The sequence below is a fragment of the Thalia democratica genome, chromosome 4 (assembly GCF_965202585.1).
Source record: "Thalia democratica chromosome 4, ktThaDemo2.hap1.1, whole genome shotgun sequence".
NCBI lineage: Eukaryota > Metazoa > Chordata > Thaliacea > Salpida > Salpidae > Thalia > Thalia democratica.
The window spans coordinates 18,383,787-18,406,717 of record NC_139168.1 but is presented as its reverse complement, the minus strand read 5'-3'; the positions used below and the strand labels follow the sequence as shown (position 1 = coordinate 18,406,717).

Below are 22,931 nucleotides of genomic sequence, written 5' to 3'. Positions count from 1 at the left end.
TTGTCACAGACAATGGATGTGAGTTTACTAATAGCCTTCTCAAGGAAGTATTCCAACAATTAGGTATAGACCATCGATACGTACCACCTAATAGTCCAGAAAGTAATGGTTTTGTTGAAAGACAACACAGAAGTATTAATGTTGCATTAAGAACGTTAGTCGATAAAGAAAAATGGTCTATGCTCTTACCTCTGATAACTACATCCATTAACAACTCGTTTATTGAAGGGAATCTGTTTACTCCGTCGCAATTAGCATTAGGAACGTGCACAAATATAAGTGGTAGGATATTTTTCAACAAGGTCAGCAACAACCATAAGGAGATTGACACTTATGAAACAAATTTCTTCCTTCATACGATGTCGAATGCATATATAAAACATAAATGCTACACAGAAAAGCATACTTATTATGAGCCTGGTCTTTTTGACTGTGAGAAAGTGTGGATTAGAAAAAAGAATAAATCACATCTGAGTGCACAATATCACGGCCCGTACCCAGTACTTTCCTATTCCGATCACTCCATGATCATAGAAAAAAATGGTAAACCAATAAAAGTCTCATTAAGAAACGTAAAAGGGTATTTCCCTCGTGAGGAGCTCGACGCGGAGGGTAACAAATTGGGACCTACGGCTGCATACAATTTGAGGGAAAGAAATATTGAACTAAACTACGCAGATATAGACACTACCACATACGATGAATCCGATTAAAAGTAAGTTTTGAATTGAGAGTAGGAATTAACATTAATCAGATTGACATGTTCAAAATATTTTATTCGTACAATATTGTTTTAGTTAGCATGATATATAAAAATAGTTTTAATATTAAAGCATAGCTGTGTGATTCGTTACAATAAGCAATTGGGTGCGAAATACTTATTTATTAAGATTTTTTTTGTGTTAATTTAGTAAGGCCTGTTTAAGCTTAAACAAGCGATGGTAATCAACTTGTTGTGTTACTTTTTCATCTTATTGCATGTAATTAATTTTTTTTATTTTGTCCATAATATAATAACAAAAAAAAATTTCAATAAAAATATAATAAAAATTTCCAAAAATCATAAAACTTATAAAAAAAATTTTTGAATAATTAATATTATAAACTATTAATTTTAGAATAATGTATTATATTATGTATTAACAGTATTTATAAATCTTGTATCGATGTTACGAGTATAAAGTATCGATGGGCATGAGTAAATAAATAATAAGTATATTTTGATCTATCTAGATTCTAGATTGGCAAACTAGGCCCGTTGTACTTTTAAGCTCAAAACTTTTAGAAGTAGTAATAAGAGAAGTTTTTGATATAAAAGCGTGTAAATAATTTCTTAACATTTTACTACTAATGCGTATTTTATTAATTTTTGGTCAAAATTATTAATCTATTACTATTATAATTATCATTAAATAGTTGAGGCCCGTTCAAAACTTTTCTTAAAACAGTGTTGCCCGCGAGCAAGTTTTTCTAAAAAAATTGGCCCGCGACTTATTAAAGGCTGCCAACCTTGATCTAGGCTTAACCTTTAAAAAAACATCAAGTGGACCATGTTGAGTTTTACTTGGGAGGTTTTCTTAGCTTAATAAATTAAAATCTCTTTGTATAGTAACATTCTCATACTGTTGGTTGTTTTGTTTGCAACTACTACTTTTAGATAAAATTAAAATATCAATTCTAACAATTCATTAACAAGATAAACTTATGCTTACAAAGAGAGTTTAAATTGCTGACTATGCACTTGACAATAGAAACGACAATTAGTCAATAAATATTTAGTGAACAGTTTCATAAAGAGAGTTGTAAGGTATTTGAAAATTTTATGTACTGTGAGAATGAAACTTTTGAGTGAATGTAAATTGTGTCATGTAAGTGCGCCACTTGTGATACAAACACTTGTGCTAGACATATAAGAGCACCAAATCAAGTATAAACGAGTGGTGAAGTATAAGCTAGTTCACAAATGCCGGAGTTAGGAAAGTGTCATTTCGCGTTAATAAACGGAAGAAAATGCACTGGGGTTAGAGCCATTTAGCTTAAACAAGCAATAGAAATGACGGGGTTAGTGAAGGTCGCGTTGAGAAACGCAAGCATTCATGTGACGTAGGATTTGGTAGGGTAACAAATGATTTGGGTTTTAAAAACTTTATATCAAGCAGTTAAAAGTGTAATTTAAGTTTGGGAGTAGGTAAATTTATAAAAATGTAACATGTGGTAACAAGTTAATGATAAAAATTAAGAACAATTCAAAAGTAACATAGTCAACATTCACCCACAAAAATTTTGTTTTTTTTTAAATGCATTGTCTTGAAAAACCTAAATACAATGCTTTACATTCTAAATGTTCGTTTGTTAAGTAACTTTTAAACAAAACAACAGAATGAGATGCTAATAGGGCATCTTACACAAAAACATAAAAGTAGCTTGTCGCTAGATGCTAGTTTCAGTTGCCTTAAATTTATCTAGATGATTTTTATACACAATTCAGTTTTAACAACAACTTGTATAGCGTTATAAAGTGGACATATTAACTTAATACAGGGTTGCCACTTTTAGAAGCAAAAAAGTCGGACTGAGTTAATTGTATTGATAGCAAACAAAGTTTTTAGCAAAAAAATGTTAGCTTAAGTCAGTAAAACTAGCCTGATATTTATGGAATTTTCCAAAACTACAATTTGTATTGCAAAAACTTAAAACAAACATAAGCTTGTTGTATAACTTTAAAAAGTGATTTATATGCATGCTTCTATAAAAACCAAATCAAACTGGCATGGAAATTTAATCTAGCTTGAGCAAGTGGCAACCCTGCTTATTATTAAACACCCTACTACTAATCATTAATTTATTGTTAGCAAGTATCAAGGTTGTCACTCATTTAATAAAAAAGACTAAGAAGAAACTGTAAACTGAACAAGCATATTGGAACAAGAAAAAAATTAACTTAATCAACTCATTTTCTGACCCAACTTTTAAACACACCTTTTACCAATAAGTTTCAATAAACCCTTAATAATTATGTAACTTATAAAAGCCAATGTCTGTTTAAAACTATCCTTTAAATTTCTAAATAAAATATTTCAACATGGCAACTTATACTGACCAAATATGAAAAAAGATTAACAGGAAAAATATATATACTTTACTTTTATTTTCGTACTTGATCATTGTTTAATTAAAAACAACAATGAAGTATTTCATTGCAGTTTAAACTAAACCTAAGTTTACCTAAAGTTTAACAAACTTACTTTAATTAAACCAATTTGTTCTTAGCGGAAATTGCAAAAGTTTCCAAAAATACCAAGCTCGCAAGAAAGAGTGACAACCTTGATGAAAATTGCAATGAAAATTTATATAAATTAATTAATAGTAGAATATAACTGATAAAAAAGACTCAAGCGGGAAAATACAACAAAAATGAACGTATAAAAATCAGTAAACAAAGAAAAGTTAAAAGATAAATAAAAACCAAGTGTAAGTTTTAAAAAAGCATTTTAAACATTTAATATTTTAAATGAATAAAAAAATATAAGGTAATAGTTTTAAAAATCAAAAATATAACTATTTTAAGATGTGTTTTGAAATGTAATTAGTTTAAAAAATCATTAAAAATTACATAAATTTTAACATATAAAACTTCAAAGGAATACAAAACTATTTTACACCAATTAATATGATAAGTAGTTCTTTAGAGTTTCCCAAACGTAGTCAAGATCAAATTTGAAACCTTATCAAATAATCTGAATTCTTTTTAACATACTTTGACAACATTTGTGTATTTAGTACAGTTAAAATCGAAACCAAACATGTATTTATTTTACTATTCTGCAAGTATGATGATACTTAATTTACTAAATACACAACTTTGTTTAAATAAATTATTAAATCTGATATAAACACTTAATGTAGCTTGATTTTTTTAATTTACAAATCATAGTTTATAGGATCATAGTTTTGTGGAATTACAACAAAACTCAGTGGTTCATAAATGGCTAAAGCATTAGCTACAATTAGAATAAGAACTTGGAAGTTATTTAATTAATAAATATGTTCAAATAAAATAACCTATGTAATCAACTTAAGATAAGTTTTTAAAATTAAACTTATTAAGTTTTTCTTACATGATAAGCTTTTACTTTAAAAACTATTTACTTGAAGCTTTTCAAATTATACGATCTTTTTTTAATTAATGCTGAACAAAAAATTTTAACACATTATTACAAAATTAATTAACAGGTTTTATTTTACAATTACACTACCAATTTCTTTTTAGACTATTTTAAAACTGCATAACAAACTTCTATAGTTGGAAAGTATACTTAAAAGAATTAAAAACGTCGACCGAAAAAAAAGCTTTTTGTTGCACAGACGTCTTTTAACATGCAACAGAGGTAATGCGGACGTTTTTGTGACGTTAAAAGCTTTTGTTTATAAAATACGGTTTTAACCTTTGGCGTGGTAAAGCGACTTTTGGCCAAAATGGTTTTGGTTACTAAGCGTACCCGGTAGCATGTACAATGTACAAGCTACTGCCTTCGCTACAAAAGTTTGTACCTTAGTGTATCTTATAAACATAGATATTTTAAAACATTATTGAAAATATAAACCATAACATAAAAATTGTAATGCAGTTTTACAATAACTTTAATGATATAAACTTATGTAAAGTAGTTATTTTATTTTTGTAATAAAATTTTATGATCAGCAAAAATTACAGTGTTGTATAACATTTTTTAATAAATTAAATAATTATTTTTACAGTACAACTGAGTGCTAAAAGGAAGTAGAATAAAAAAACAACCTAGTAAACTATTTTTACTCAGTGTATTTAAAACTTTGTTGCAATTTATCTAAATATCAAATAAATTAAATAGATGACTATTGTAAACTTAGTTGAACAAAATTAAAATGACTAGTTATTACAAGTGATTAAATGGTCTAAGCAAACTCTAAAAACAAGTTTTATAATATCACAAGTGAAGACTTTTTAATAATAGAAAAATATCTAAATTATACGAATTATAATTAGTACTTTCTCTTCCAAGTGGACCCCCTACCCCTTGTTCTTTCCAATCCAGGAGCACCAGACTTGCCGAAACCTTCCAGGACATCCTCAAAAACATGTAAAAATTGAGCCCCAGCCACAAAATGTCACGGATCGTTTTGCAATATTTCCCTGTTGTGGTGTAAAATACTTGTTTGAAAACAATAAAACATGTTTAAGCTTCTGAAGTTACAATAAAGATTTAATAAAACAAACTTTTATCATATATATTTATATATTATTTATTGAATGATTAAAAAAAAGCGCTCAAAGATTTTGGTCTAAGGACCTGGTGTACAAAGGAACCTTTCAACTATCCAGTCGTACACCACATGCTTACAAAGTTTTTTACGAGCTACAACACATAGTTCTATTTTTCATTTAGTATTTAAGTCTTTAGTAATAAAACAATCAGTTAAACGAAAAGAAAAACGAAAGAAAAAAAAACTGAACGAAAATTAACTGAATTTTGTGTTTAATATTGTACAATGAATCTTGTTTAGTAACATAAGAACTAAAAAATATATGTAATTTTAAATAAACTTTTAAAAGAAGATAAACAACACTAATAACAAGCGCGTGAATACTTGAATTATAGATTACAACTTCTTTAAAGAAAGTAAAATATAAAATACGCTGAAATATTTTTACGAAAATTTTTTATAAATATTTTGTTCTAAAAAAGTAACTTTATTTAAAATAATAATAAAATGTAGTAAAAACAATTTTACATTTGAACACTTAAATAAACTATTGTAATTTTTTTTTAAGAATTTTAATTAAGTGATTTTTACAATAACTGAACTTAATTTTTATAAATGAAAATATGAAGATAAGTACTGTAAAATTTATGCTTTTGTTAAGAAAAAAATAACAATAATTCTAACAATAATGATAATAACTACAAACTTCCTTCTATTTTAAAATATACTTTTTTTTGAATACTTGTCCAAGTCTAAAACTGTAATAATAGAAAGCAAACAACATTTGCAAACATAAAAAAGAAGAGTTTTTTCTTCGATTACCGCAAAAAAAAGAGATTTTTTAACTTAAGTTTGCTTGAAACAGTTATCTTAGCTTACTATTTATTTTCTGCTAAAGTAAAAACATCTATATCTATTCTTTTTATATTTGTATGCTAAAAAAAAAAAGTTTGTAAGTATTCTGAACTTAATTCAAATAAGTTAATTCTTAAAGAATAATTTTTTTAAATAACTAGATAGAAAATGTTAAATACTAGACTAAACTAATGTTACTGTAACCAAACAAATCAAGTTTCGAACAAATAAAACAAAAATATAAATAAAATAAAAAATTTGCATATAAAATTACAAATACTATTAACTCCTTCAACAAAAGTAAAAAGACGAGTAGGAATGATCACTAATGACTTTGAGAATCACTATTTAAAAGATAACTTTCAAGTTCATCCTGGAACTATCCAAAATGACTTATATTTTTTAAACATAATGGTAGCTTAGTCCATAACTTACTTCCTTGGAAGGATTTATGACCTATTTTGCTGTTGAATCTAGGTAGGAAAAAAATTGTTTCTAAAGACATGGTATGATAACTATGGACATTTTTTACACTTTTATAGTAATTTTTAAAGTTATCTGGTAACATAAATATGTTAAACTTAAACCAACCTATTTCATATAGATATATTGCTTTACTTTGTTTATATAGTATAGACAATTTAAACATAACAACATATTAATTACGTAAATTTGTATATAAAAATAAAGAGCTATAAGTTATTATATTTCCTGTTTTTGTTTTCAACAAACAAAAGTGTATATCTGAAATTTATTTAGTATAAAATATAAGATTTATGATGAACAAGTCATATTTACTAAAATGGTTTTTGAGAAAAAAAAGTAAAATCCGTGGTAGGCAATTGTATTTTTTATATGTAAAACTAAAATTATAAATTACAAGTAGAAAAGCAAATGAGTAACAAAACAAACACATATTAAACAAGATACTAAATAACATAATTGTAAACTTTTACTCAAGATTGCTTTCTGCGTTAGATTTTGGCAAAAAAACGTTTCTCAGCATATTTGTTTTTAAACACATGACCCGTAGTTTTTTGATCCCACGTTTAAAGTATTGACGACAATGTAGCTCTATATACAAAATAAAAAGTTATTTTAATTTTCAAGACAATTTTGTAAAAAACGTTTTCAATGCAACCATACAGACTAAAATACTTTCTACGTTAGTTTTCTCATTATATTTTCTTTCAAGTAGAAGGGTATTTTTTAAAGGTGTAGTTGAAATATTAACAACTTGCTCAAGAAAAAACCAGAACATTTCAACAAATTAATTTAAAAATGAAAAAGGTATAATTTTGTGAAATATTCTTTTTGTTTGCTTTTTCCGTAAGGAGCCTATTGAACAAACTGATTTTGATACCCTATATTTCAAATAGTTTGAATTTTTGAAGCAAATAAAAAGACTGACAACTATGATCAAGCTATGAATAAAAAGCCTGACAACTATGATCAAGCTCTATAAACTTGGCCACTGTTCAATACTTTACAGAGATCAACTTGTTGAAACAAGGTGGGCTGCCTATAGCCATAAATTAATACTTTTAAAGCTACTTATTAGGGCACATTACAAAAGCAAAGATTTTTCTTAGCACGCTTTTAAACCTAATAAATAATTCTTACTAAGTACTAATATATTTTGAAATTTAAAAAAGTTTATACTTGAGACTAGTTTTGCCAAATCTTTACACTAGACCAGGGTTTCCTGAAGTGGTCAATATGTCCTCCTTGAAAAGGGATGGCCGTGAGTAGTAGTAAGGGCCATGTTTTGAAACATAACTAGATATTCTGGAGTTAGTGATGTAGAAAAAAACGTCTTTGGCGTATTTAGGAGTAATTATGAAATTTATACTAAATATTAGGGGAAATTTAGCTGTAAAAGAAGACAAGAGGTCATAAATTGAAACTTACACTAGATATTCTGGAATTAATTATGAATAGCAAAAAAAGGTGCTAGACGAATTTTAGGGTAGTTTTTTAAGAAATTTCGTTGGAGGGGATAACATATTTTCTAATTTCTTTGAAGGTTATGAAAAAATTTAGAATACCCTGCACAACACAGTTTAGATCAGGTTTCCTCAAAGAACAAATAATTTTTGAATAAGTAGACACTTATGGCAACTTTAGTAGGTTAGGGGCAGAACTTGGTAAATTAGTTAAGGGACAGTTTTTAAATTTTAGGCGGTCATTAGGTAAAATTTAAACTAGGGTTTAAAAAGAGAGCAGTGTCAATGAAGAGTTTACGACTGATATCTAGAAAACAGAAACCAAATATTTTTAATTTTATTAAAGGGTAATAAATAATATTGAGTTTAAAAAACCTCATGTAAATGCTATGAAGGTCATGGTTTAAATGGCTTTATACAAATATAAAAAAATTGATACTAAGTACAAAGAATATTACAGAAACAAAGTCACATGTAAGTTGAATTAAGGGCATATGGGGTCTGACATATTTTTTTATTAAAAATAACATTTGATCTCTTGTGGAAGCTTAAAGTACAAACTACAAGCCAGTTTTTAAAGAATAAAAAATCTTATTCAACTTTTGAGATTTTATAAAAATTTTACAACTTTATATTTATGAATACAATCTTAATTGTTAGAAAATTATATTAATTTTACATAAATTGCAACAATTAAAGGGCATAGGGAGGGTCAAAAACTTTTTGGCTCTTATTTTAAAGCTTAAAGTTTATACTATACGATAAATTTTATAGAACAAAATATTTTGATTAATTTTTGATATATAACAAGTTTTGTAAAAAAAATCCGACACAACTGTATGGAAACAAAAATTTTCAAGTTAATTTTCTCTGAATTTTGAAAAATTTACTAAAAATCTATCTCCTCCTTTATTTTTACAGCAATTTAATTCAAATCTTTAGGAAATGTACTTTTTGATATTTAAAACAACTTGTAGAAAGCAGATTTTTGAAAAAAAATCCTTTCTAAAAATATAACCAAAATTTGAAAAAAAAAAATTTTTTGTTAGTTTTTAATACAAAATATTTGTTTTACAGGAATTTAAAATTTTGTTTTCTACGAATAGTTTAAAATTTATCAAAGAATATTCTAAAAAATTTTTTAAAACAAACGCTCAAAAACTGAAGGAGGAGATATATTTTTAGTGAGATAGTCTATTTTTGCCTTTTTAGTTTCCGCCTCCTAAAAAGAACCTATTGAACGCTTTAACTTTGATCGCTTATATCTCAAAAGTTACTTTGAATTTAAACAAGTTGTAAAAAGTTTTAAGTAGCTCATCTAATTACATTTAAAAAAGACAAAAAAAATTAAAAGTTATTACCCTCCTGTGCCTTAAATTTGTTGAAGATAATTTAAATTTTTTGTGGTTACAACTTATTTACAATATTTACTAAGTACAGGGTTGCCATTCGTTTTTTCTAAATTTTTTCCAGGTTTTCCAAATTTCTTCCAGGTTTTTAAAAGTAAACATTTTTGTGTCTATTTTTAGTTTTAAGTTAATTTCTATAAAAGAAACTGTCTTAAATAGTACAAAAACATTTGAAAGATGCTGTAAAGTTACTTTAAATGTGTTTTTTAATAAAAAACTTTTTTGATGATGACAAAAAAATTTTATTTATATGATAGATTTTTTGTGTCAAATTGAAATTTTAGTACTGAAAATGTTAAAATTATTAAAAGTTCCAGGTTTCTCCAGGTTTTTTGATCAAAATTCCAGGTTTTTCCAGGTTTTTTCCAAAATTTTCTCAAATTATAGGTTTTTCCAGGTTATTTTTGCCTAAATTGTCGAATTCCAGGTTTTCAAGGTTTTTCCAGGTAAAGTGGCAACCCTGTAAGTACTTTTAATAATAAATACATTAAAACAGAAAGAAAAAAAAAAGATAATTATATTTTTTAAAAATAGATGCTAGGCTAATATTGTACTTTTTTTATCAATCACTATATCCTATTAATTAAGCTTTGAGTCAGAAAACTATAGCTAATAAGTTGGAATCAAGTAATATTTAGTAATATAGCTAAAAAAACAGCAAAATGTTAAAAAACAAAAGTTAAAAAGACGTGTCTTTCAATAAAAGTCTTATGTTATGCTTAAATTTTTATAAAATATAACAGGAAAACTTCAAATAATGTATTGAACTAAAAAAATTGTACTTGTTAATATTTTTATCTTAACAGATAATATGAAGCTAAGTGACAGAATAAATAAAATACTTATATTTTTAAAACTTTCTAAAAACTCACAAAACAAAGATGAAGTTTAAATTAAAACTTGCAGAAAAAACAAAGAGTAAAATTAAAAACTGTAAATCGTTTGAAACTAGTAAATTTATTAATGAAAACCTTACATATGTAGAACAATGAAGCTCATTGTACTTTATTCTATAATATATTGTTATGTTTATAGATCATTCATTATTTAAAATAAACTGAAATGTAATAAATGAATTACTGAAACTCTTTAACATTTAATTACATGATTTAAAACCAAACCTCAAATCTTGTCTTTGTGTTTTTTGCACCTTTTATTTCAGTGGCAACAAAAAGTTAAGATTAAATAAACATCATAATAAAGTAAAACACAAAGTAAACAAACCAGAAACTTTGTACTTGAGTATTTTGCCGCTGGTGGTCACAGGAGGTCTGTTGTGGGTGGGGGCGGGAAGGGCATGCACAAAAGCAACTAACAAAAAGTAACCAATCAGGAACTTCCAAGTGTGTTACCAATGACACCACTTCCTCTAAAAGTCTTCAAATTCTAACTGTTAAAATAATACTTTGCTATGAATGGTTACATTGGTGTTTTCATAAGTACTGTCATATGAATATTAAGTATTTTAAGGGCATAGGGGGGTAAACACTCTTTTTTGGTTTTTGATCTTATATTATATAGTTTTTTTTAAGCTACAAGATGCTTTTTACAGATTTTAAAGATTCAAAATATTTTTTGAGATAGTGTCAAAGTCGGAGACAACAATAGGATCCTTATGGGAGGCGCAAACTAAAACAGCAAATAACTAGAAATCACTAAAAATCTATCTCCTCCTATGTTTTTTGAGAGAACTACCTCAAATATTTTCAGGAAATGTTCCTTGCAATATTTAAAAAATTCTGTCGGAACAGAATTTAAAAAAATTAAAAATTAAAAATTTTAAAAGAAAAAAACTAAAAAAAAACTGTTTTATTTGTTTATTTATTATATAATTTTTTTTAATATAATTTATTAAAAATTTCTTCCGACAGAATTTTCTAAATATATCAAGGAACATTTCCTGAAAATTTGAGGTACTTATCTCAAAAAACGTAGGAGAAGATAGATTTTTAGTGAAATAGTCTATTTTTGCTGTTTTAGTTTGCTCCTCCTATAAGGAACCTATTGTTGCCTCCGACTTTGACCGGCTATATCTCAAAAATTATTTTGAATTTTTTTAATCTGTAAAAAGCATTTTGTAGCTTAATAGATATTTTATAAAATAAGATCAAAAACTAAAAATGGGTGTTTACACCCCTTTGCCCTTAATGTAAATGTTAGCTTTTAAAGTTTTTTATCATTATTAAGGGCATACGTGGGGTTACACTTATGTTTAAATTTAATCTTGTTTTTTATATAACTAATTAAGCTACTTATTACTTATTACCACTTATTAAAGTTCTAATTAACTTTTGAGATATTAGCAATCAAAGTTAGGGCATTCAATAGGTTTTTTTATGGGAGGTGCAAACTAAAAGGGCAAAAATAGACTGTTTGACTAAAATCTATCTCCTCCTTCAGTTTTTGAGCAATTGTTTTAAAAATTTCTCAGAAGTATTCTTTAAAGAATTTTGAACAACATGTAGGAAACATATTTTTTTATTTGTGTTAATAAAATTTGTTTCATAAAAAGTAAAAAATATTTATTTTTTGTTTGTTGGTCAGAATTCTTTTAATAAGTTTTTTCAAAAATCTGCTTACTTTTCAAGTTTTTTGTAATATTGAAAAGTACACTTCCTAAAACTTTAATTGAATTACTTTTAAAATGAAGGAGGAGGTAGATTTTATATAATTTTTTCAAAATTCCAAGAAAACCTGCCAGGGAAATCCTTGAATCCTTGTATTTACTACAAAACTGGTTATTTCAAAAAGTTAGTTGAAATTGTTTTATTCTATAACAAGTATCTTATAGTATTTACTATATAGTATATACTATAAGCTTTCAATTATAAGCCAATGTTAATTTTTGTAAAACAAAAAACAATGGATCTCCATATGCCCTGAAACCAGTGGTTCCCAACCTTTTAAATGCCCAGCACCCCTAAAATATTTTTATTTGTTCTTGCACCCCTTGCAGTACATGTAATGATTTATTTAAGAACAATTTTATAGAAAACAATAAAGATTTATTTATCAATGTTTTTATAGTGGTCTATATTAACAAGAATGAAATATATGGAAATTAAAAAATACAACAAATTGCATAAGTTTTTTTCTAAGGTAAAAAACAGCAGAACTCAGACTCCTTCTGCACTGATAAACGTTTTCTGAAGGTCAAGCAAGTGAGTTTTAAGCTCATCACTCGTTATTCTACCTGCCCTATCTTTAAATAAGTTAAAAAACAATTAACTTTTTATCAAACGAAATAAATATGAATCTATTTTTAAACACAAAAACAAAACTTTCATTTTTAACTAACAAAAATAAAAACAAAAAACTAATTCTATTTCTTTAAAAAAACTCTTATTGACACGTTGTTTGGCAAATACTCACAACGTATTTAACAAAATATTAAGTTTTTATTACGCTTTTTCTTGAAAAGATTTAGAATTCAACAAAAGATCCACTTTAAATTTAATGACCATTTTTTCCTATTTATTATTAAATTATAAATAAACTTTATTCTTTATTACTAAATTAGTATTGAATTTGAAAGCTTAAGTTAAAATTATTCAATTATACTAAGGCGTAATTATCATTTTTTTTTTCTAATGATTTGAATTGCTTGTTAGCTTTAAAAATTGATAGTTATGTTTAGTGAACAAAGTTTTGGCTTACAGTCACTCAAGTTAAAGAAAAATCTCCTTATCTTTCAAACAAAATTTAAAATCCATCTTGCACCCCTTTAAATGCTGCCTTGCACCACCAAGGGGTGCGAGCACCCCTGGTTGGGTAACCCTGCCTTAAACTGAACAATATTTCTTAGACATGAGTATATGTCTAAGGCCATAGGATGGGTCCACCATGTTTTTTAAAAGTTGATTTTAATTAGTTGAGTTTCATCGAAACATTCAGACAGTTTTCACTGCTTAGGTAAACTTTGAGCAAATTTTGAGATATTGTGATCTACGCTTGTGAGTCTAATAGGTTTTATATGGAAGGCAAAGCAATGTTAGTTTACTAAAAAATTATTTTCTCCTTTTAAACTATCTACTTTGACTGTTTACATTAAGTTTGTTAGTTTTATTTTTTTTAATTTTAGAACAGTTCTATAATTTCTTTAATTTCTTTTATTCAAATTTCAAAATTTGAAAAATCTTAAACTACTTTGTCAATGTTTAAAACTTTATATCTCTAGCTTAAAAACAAAGATATCCATTATGGAATTCTTAACTTCTTGTGGTAATAAGCAATAAAAAAAGTTATGAGTTTGTAAAAAAAACTTTCTATGATACTGACTAAAAAATAAATTAAAATGTTTATACTATATGAATTTAGAAAGTGATTTGTATTTAGTTCATACTAAAAAAATCCATTAAAAAGCTAATACAAAAAAAAAAACTTAATCCCCCATTATGTTTTGAATCATGCTACAACTTTTATCTGATGTTTTGAAATTAAAAGACTTAAAACAAGATAAGACTGAAGAAATAGAAAAAATAAATCATTAAGTTAGAAAAATACTTTATGTAACTTTTTTAAGTTTTAAATTATTATTCTTTAATTCACTTTAATAAAATTTTTCATAACTTCCAAAGTTTTAACTGTTCCTAAAAATTGCAAAAAGTTTTTTATATTTATTGAACCAATTATTGAATAAACAAACAAGCTATAATAACATATACAAGTATGCTTTTATAAATGCACCAATTGTTATTTAACAAAAAGTTTTTATAATTTAACAAGAAAAAAATAGTTATATATTGAAACATCTATCATGAAAACCAGACATACACTAGTTTCAATAGCATAGTTTAAAAAATACACAATAAATCATATATAAAAACTTTTTATAATAACAATCACAGACATACATTACAACCACACATGATTTTTTCTAACTCTTTTGCAAATAATAAACTCATTCACACAACTAACTTCGTTATACTGACTTTTCAAGTCAACAGTGATGTATATGAGAGTAATAAATATGACAGGAAGCGCTGTCATTGTCAGGAAACATCCAATTGACCCTTCAAATTCCTGCCTGAACTCTTTTTTCTTGTCTACCATTTCATTTATTATAAAAAAGCTAAAAATTATCATAAAAAAAGTTTAATTTCTACTTAATTTAATTTTGTATAACTTTTTCATCTCTACCATTTCTAAAAAACAAAAAAAAAATATGTTTAACTATGACAAAGTTTTAATTTTTGTTAATTCAAAAATTTAATAGTTTTATTGTTGGGCTATGGAAGATTGACATTAATTTTTACAAAGTTAACACTGGCCCTTATATGAAAGCTAAAACTATTTACTATAAGACACTTTTTACACAAGTAAAAAAAAAGCTTTTGATATAAACTCATTTAAAAAAAAGCTCCCACACAAATATTGAGGACAAACTTTTAATTTATGACTTTTTACAATTTTTTTTTTTTAATTAACTAAAAATCTATCTTATTGTTTATTTTTTAATAATTTAATCCCAAACTTGGAAATTTTTGGTGTAATCAGGGTTCTTGCGCGAATTTTTTTTCATTTAGCCTGACATTTTTCAAAGTAAAGAAAATCCCCTTTAGAAGTCATTTTAGGTATTGGGGGTCTAGATCAGTACTATTGTAATCTCCAACTTCAACCAGCTTTATCTCAAAAATATTTTGAGCTTTAAAAATCTGCAAAAAGCAACTCATAGCTTAGTTTCAACTCAATAAAATGAGAGTAAATTGTGAAAAAGGTGAGTGAAATTTTCATTTTTTAATTCTTTTAAATTTTGTTGCAACATAATTTTCTAAATATATAAAGGAACACTTTGTGAATTTTGAGTTAGTTATCTCAAAAAACGTAGGAGAAGATAGATTTTTAGTGAAATAGTCTATTTTTGCTGTTTTAGTTTGCGCCTCCCATAAGGAACCTATTGTTGCCTCCAACTTTGACCAGATATATCTCAAAAATTAATTTGAATTTTTAAAATTTGTAAAAAGCATCTTGTAGCTTAATAAATATTTTATAAAATAAGATCAAATTTCGAATAAAAAGTGTTTCCCCCCTCCCTTAACATTACAAATTCAGTGATAAGTTTTCAAAACAGTGTTATTTCTATCTATTACTAGTGTAGATTTTTTAATAAACATTACTAAACACAACTATTCAATCTAATTAAGCACTAAGTAAAAACATTATAACCAGAAGAATTATCATAAAACAACTTTTTACTTATTTTAGTACTTGTGTATGTGTTTCATTTAAATTTAAAATGAAATGCTTACACACAAGTATTAACATAAGTAAAAATGTTTAATACAGTATTTTGACTAATACTTAAAATTCATACATAATTATAAATCCTAAACTCTAAATAAATACAGTGATTGTTGATGTCATATCAGATTTAAAAAGCTTACACTTAGATTAAAAAAAACCTTTAATATTTTGTTCTTGTAAAGAAAAATGAATTGTACCTAAAATTTGTTCCCCCACAAAACTTAGTACTTATACCTTTAAGCTAAGTTTTAGTATTGTAAATAATAATAACTTTAAACACACAGTAAAATAAATGAATTAACTGCTAAGAGTTTCAATCTAAAAGTATTTGGTATAAAGCCTTTAAATTAGAAATTAAAACAGTTCAACCAACTAAGCTCTGAAAAACTTAGCTGATGTAAACAAATTTAAACAAACAGATAAGTTGTTGAACTAAACTGTAATGGTTAAACTGTATCTTTTTTATCAATTTTCATAATTATAATGTATATAACCTACTCAAAACAAAATAAGGAAGATTCTTAAAAAAATGTTACAGATTCAACAAAAGGTTTTAAACATTTATTTTTACAAATACTGACTGATTTTTTCTTTAATAACTTTAGAAATAAATTCACATCTCAATTTGATCTTAAAAAATTTATCAATTTTTTAATCAAAATTTTCAAGCATTTGAATTGATAAAAACTGAGATTCTCAAATTTTTAAATAAAAAAACTGATTTAGCCTGGCGTGCACAAACCCTGTGTAATTTATAATAGAAAAAATTCTATTGTAATGATTTAAATAACTTTTATGACCAAAATAAAAAATAACTTTTTTTTTATAAGAAATACACTCAAAATCATAAAACACTAGTAAAGTATTACTTATAAATGTTTAAGGAACAATTGCTTTAAATCTGTAGAATAAAAAAGATGTTATTATTTCGAAAAAATAGTTTGCCTTTTTACCATAGTCAATCCAACAGGAACCTATTGAAATATTACATTTTATCCCTCATATCTCAAAAACTAATATCAATTTAACAAAACCACAAAAAGCAACTGCTCGCTATATTAAAATACTTAAATAATATTAATATTTGAAAAAAGTGCCTTGTCCCCTCTGTTTCAAACTTAATAAGAAGTTACTGATACTCTTAATTGTCATATTAATATTAATGAATAATATTTCATTCTGTATTTCATTGTAAAGTTGCAAGATTTTAGAGTTTTCAATGTAAAAACATATGTGTATACACTTTCTTTTTGAAATAAGCTAAAAAATAGTATTTAAATTTTAATAAACAAAAAGTATTGAATAAAGTAAAGCATTTCATTAAACAAAAATTACTTTTTCATTTTTATAGCACTACTCAGCAGCTAAAGGCCAAAGCTAGGATTTTAAGGTGTTTAAACGCAAATTAAGAATAATTTATTGATGAATGCTTTATATATTAATTTTACACATGTTGGCCATTGGTTTTTAAGAAATTTCTTGCAAGCTTTTAAATATACAAGTTTTCTTGTATTGTTTAAGTAAAAAAATATATATAAGGTTAAAACAAATCAGTCAAACAGAACTGTAATACTAATTTAATTTAAATAAAAAATAAAAATAAAATAAATAAATCTAAAAAAAATAAAATTCTATTACACATACATTTTTCATTATATGTAAAATTTATTTTTTATTTTACGTAAATGTTGTTACTTCAAATGCAAAAACTGTTTAAAATTTAACATTTTTAAACAGTTATTAATAAAAAACTTAATAAAAATTTTAAAAAGTTATTGATAGACTATATTCTAAGAATCTATATTCTCCTACATTCATTTACCTAAAAATAAAATATAAATAAAAGTTTAAACTTATTTTTTAAATAGCAGTAAAAACACTTTGACAAACCAACCTTCTTGTAAATAAAAAATATATAAAAACTGAAAGCAATTTTAATCTTTATAGCTAAATACTCCTTCCAGAAAAACTATGAAACATTTTAAATATTAGGCTGTGAAAGTTTATAAACAATTACTCATGAAATACAGGAAAAAAAAAATTATAGTTGTTTTTTTAGCTTTGTAAGTTTGGGCTTTTTCAATGTTAACATAATAATTTTTTTATCTTTGGTAGGCTTACATTTCAAAAATAGCTTTGAGTTTTAAAATATGCTATTTGCTTGAGTTACTAATGTAAAACATACAACTAAATTTTAAGAAAAACAACTTTTACTTGGTTTATAAAATTTGTAAGCTTTTCAGAAAAACTTAAAAATTCAATTATTATTAGATTAAAACTCATTTTTAATTCAACTTTTATGTTCAAAGATATGATAAGTATGCAAAAAAAAATATATAAAATAAAAAAATATTGGTATAAATGGTGAAAAATTAGAAAAAGGGTACATGTAAAATTTGTAGCTTCAGGATTAAACTAAGTCTAAATTAATTAAAACTCAACTTTTGTCCACTGCTTAATAGTATAATCAAATATGATTACAAAAACAAAACCACTTTTTCAAGTACAAATACTAATAACTAAATCGGGCTAAATAAAGTAATTAGCTTTTTTACAATAGAAAATCATCAGTATAACTATTCCCTCTACAATGATTTTTTTTTTGAAGGTCCAGTAAGTAATTTTTATTACATGTAATTTTACCTTCTTTTTTAACAATATACATTAAACTAACAAGAATAAAAACTATCTAACTTAATTGTTGAAAAAATCTCTTTAAAATATAATTCAGAAAATACTCAAAAGGTTAAAATCTGAAAAAAAACACAAAGTGTGGGAAAACACAAAGCTAAAATCCTAAAGCAAGTATTTTCTAACCTTGTAACAAAATGATATGAAAAATTTAATCCTATTATGTTCTCCTAATTGTGAGCTCACAATCAGCTGTTGCAAATTGAAAAATAAACCAATACCTACTAGAACGTTAAATCCTAAAAAAATACTTAAAAATTAGCAAAGTAACTAAATACTAAATATAAAAAAAATTTTTTTTTTTTTTAATTTGGTAAAACAATTTAACATGATAGTTGAGAAAATAGGAAATAAAATCTAATTACATGTTTACTTTTACAGATAAATTGTAATATAAACATCAACGATCTCTAAGTATTATACAGTAAAAAAATAAATAAAGATAAATAATCAAAATTAAATTATACTACAAAAAGACTTAATTTATTTTAATAATATATGATAAACACTCTTCTATTAAAAAAGAAAAAGTGTGAATGCTCACAACTAAGGTCAATGGATTAGTAAGGATAAAGACCTTTTGGTCATTGAACTGCCACTATTTGCTTGCAATTAATACTTTGAGCTAACTTTAAAAAATTTAAAAAAATTAAAAATTAAACAAAAAACTTAAAAAGTAATTATATATACAATAAAATAATTATTTAAGTTTACTATGGTTAGCACCTTTTTTAACACATTACTGCCAATATTGAGCATTGAAATCATAGTCCATCATGGGCACAACACCGTCTCCTCCCATAGATTTAGAGTTTTGTGGTCATTTACATTTACATTTTTCTTGTTGCCCTTTCTACAAGAGCACCCTAAAAAGAAACAATCAAAAATAAAAGGTGTCAAAATTCATTATAAACAAAACATACATCCAAAAGCACTGTAAATATACTTCTTGTAGTGGTGTATTTAATTATATTTTGTTTATTGAACCATAAAAAAAGCTCAAAAAGTTTGGTCTAAGGACCTGGTATACATCAAAAATACAAAAAAGATAACATTCAACAACTACTTGTTCTATAGGGTATTAGTTCAACATGAATCTACGAAAAATGTTAAACTTAAGTCTAACTTTAAAAAGAATTCCAGTCAATTTTATCATTTGAAGGCTTTGGAATTCAATAATTATGTAAGTAGACTTATAGAAAATTTTTGCAATTTTAGTCTACCTTGAAAGAATTTTCGGTTATGGTCGGTTTTAAGGGCGCGTATTTTACTTAATAAATTCATCTTTTTTAGAGGTACTTTTTGACATTATATTCAATTTTTATATTAGCAAGCGTAGCCCTGCTAATATTTACATTTATTATCAAAGTTGCTACAGTACTAAACTATATTTACTTTGAGGACAGGTCAAAATTGCATTACGACAAAATTGCACGAAGACAAGTTTGCACGAGATGACAAAACTTAACAATCAAAATTTTTCACAAAGGGTTAATTTTGAACGAAGATACTTTTGCTCACAGACAAATTTGCACGAGAGAACAAAATTTCACGAAGACAAATTTTCACGAAAGGACAATTTTGCACAAAGACAATTTTGCATTAAGGGTCAACTTTGCACGAAAACAAATTTCAACAAAGGGTCAATTTGCACGAAGATACTTTTGCACCTAGACAAATTTGCACGAAGGGATACAATTGCACTAAGACATTTTTAATTCAAAAGTCAATTTTGCACGAAAGTTAAAAAAACTAAAAGATAACTTGATAAAAAACAAAAAAAGTTTCTGACGATTGTAAGGGTAAGAGTTAAAAGTGATAGTAAAAATAAAAAATAGTTTATAAATATTGTTCAAAAGAAAACAAGAAAATGAATAAATAAACATAAGTTAATTAAAAAGAAAAAAAGCTACCAACTGAGGGTAAGAGTTAGGGGTAATAATGTAAAAAAAAATTATAAAAAAAATTATAAAAAAAATTATTAAGAAAAAAATTAAACAAGATACCGACCGAGGGTAAGGATTAGGGGTAACAGTGATAGTTAAATATATAAATAAAATAAATCATTAAAAACAGTTACACAAAGATTTAATTGTTGATAATGTTAAATATTTTTTTATTAAAGCTGTAAAGTAATTTTAAAACGTATTATAAAGTTAACATTGTCATTACATTCAAAATTTTTATTTTGCACTTCATTTTAAGTCGAGAAATAAACCTTACAAAAGAAATTAAAACATTTCAGGATTAAATAAAATTAATTAAAGTTTATAAAGTAGACTAACTAAAAGAAATTTTATTGCTATCTGAACTGTTATATAAATAAACAAGTCTGTTTAACTTTCAGTGACTTTTTGCTCTAGGTATAAAAGAAACTTAGTTAAGTACAATTACAACTATTATCATTATTTTTAACTTAACTATCATAAAAATAATTAAATAGAGCTACTTGTATAAGCTTATTTCTTAAAAATTGACAAAACTTTTTAGTTTAAAAACATACTTCTTCATGTTATCTAAGATGATGCAATTAAAATACTTCAAAATAGTTTTTATATCCATATAAAGTGGTCGTTTCAAACCACGTGATGAGTATTATTAAGAGTTTTAGAAGTTTTATATGCTGATGTAATTTTAAACTGTATAGTTATTGCTAACAGTTCATTTTTAGTAACAGTTGCTAACAGCTGTTATTAATAAGGGTCAGATAGATTATTTCTTACATGTGTTTTCTTAATAAACATTTTATAACTGTATTCGCTCAAGTTTTCGTACAAGTAGGTAAAAACAAAATTTAATTTGTTTTAAATATAAAAAATGGTAACGAAATTTCAACAGTTAAGATTTTGAACTTAAAAATAATTTTTAAAACCTTAATTTGTAAAAATGAAATTTTAAAACATTCTAAATTAACAAAGTTGTCTATGTTTGATTACTCTTGCATCCCTTAAGTAGTTATAATTATCTGTAAAGCTAATAAAAAATTTCAAATAAGTGTATATAAAATAATCATTTTATATTTCTAGCAACTACATTGGTGTATACTTTTTAAAATAAAAACAGCAAAAGAACTTACAATGTTTTATAGTACATTAATAGTCTAATAATAAAAAAAGTTGTTTTTTAAATCACTTTAATTTCAATAACTGCATAATGCAATTGCGTTAACTATGCTAGTTTTTTAAAATGTTGTATGTTTATTTAAAAAAAAAAATTCATCATTATTAGATCAAAAGATCCACTCCTCTTTTTAATATTCAAAAAAATGAAATAAGTTAACGAAGTCTAACCAAAAGAAAAACATTTGTACTACAGAGAAAAGTTTTACTTTATAAGAAATGAAATGTAAATGAAACAAAAAACACATTATTAAAATTGTAAAAAATCTTTCTAGTATAACTAATATTTTAAGCTTTTATTTTACGAGCAAGCAAAATTAACTTAAACAAAAACTTATATTAAAACAGAAAAAGCAAAATAAAAAATCTAACCAAGAAGCTAGTTTCTAATTTCGAAAAGAAAATCTATTAATTATTATTGAAACATTGATTAATAATTAAATTTATGTGATTTTCTCTAAAAGATGCTTTACACAATAAAAAGACAAGTATAATAAAAAAAAATTATACTAAAATCTACTTAAACTTCAAACAAAGTTATAATTAAAAGATAAATCTGTTTTTTTTTAATTTCTAAAAGACAAAATAAGTGAAAAAATTAAATTATTACTACTAATTTTTTATTATAATAAAATCTCATGGTAAAAACAAAAAAAGAACATTTTTTCAATTAAAAGATTATATCAAAATGACAAAATTTTACGTAAATTAATGTACTCTAAAATAACTTTCTAAGCTGTTAATTGACTTGATTTAATCGATACTTATGTAACAAAAAATTTTTTTGTTTTAATCAAAACAATAGTAATAAAGAATGATTTATAACGAAATGACTTATTCAGTTTAGGCTCATTTATATAGCGAGTGAAGGGGAAAGTTTTTCCCGCCTGCAGCAAAAGATGATGAAGAGTCATCTCTTTAAAGCGGTGCAGAAAGTTGTAGCGGTACACGTCGGATTCCATATTTTTTACAAAAAACCCTTCTTTTTAACAAAATCTTTCAAATCACCCCACAATCGTTTGGGTATGAATTTTCTGTTACTTTTTTACCACTTAAAGGCTTTGAAAATTAAGGAATTATGATAGTTAGAACTGATAATTCTAAAATTTTACCATTTTACTTTAAAAAATCAACTTTTTTTTCTTTGATCTCAAAAAACTGACTTCGCCTGACTTTTTCCAATTTTTCCAAAAAAAAAACTTACTAAGCTTTCCCCTCACAAATATGTTTCTTTTTTTTTTGTATATGTGTCAACCACTAAGTTTTGATGATGCAGCATTCAACTCAGAGAGTTTATTTGACACTAATCAAATACTTATGTCTTTTGTCAATTCTACTTTAAACCTCACTACTTTAAAAGTCAAAGTATTGTGAAACTGTTTCTGTTATCTAATCATTTCTGCGGTTTTTATACTTACTGAGTT

At 25.1% G+C, this 22,931-nt stretch overlaps 1 long non-coding RNA gene across 2 annotated transcripts; it reads right to left on the bottom strand.

Annotated features, from left to right (window-relative positions):
* Window positions 1–4,841: 4,841 nt before the first annotated feature.
* Window positions 4,842–19,255, bottom strand: LOC145835135 (uncharacterized). Of its 2 annotated transcripts, none has more exons than XR_014369831.1 (3): window positions 19,115–19,255; window positions 10,679–10,844; window positions 4,842–5,173 (listed from the first exon to the last, which is right to left on the bottom strand). It is a non-coding gene; the product is annotated as an uncharacterized LOC145835135 (long non-coding RNA). The 2 variants fall into 2 exon arrangements; XR_014369830.1 differs by lacking the exon at window positions 19,115–19,255 and adding an exon at window positions 14,372–14,520.
* Window positions 19,256–22,931: the final 3,676 nt, after the last annotated feature.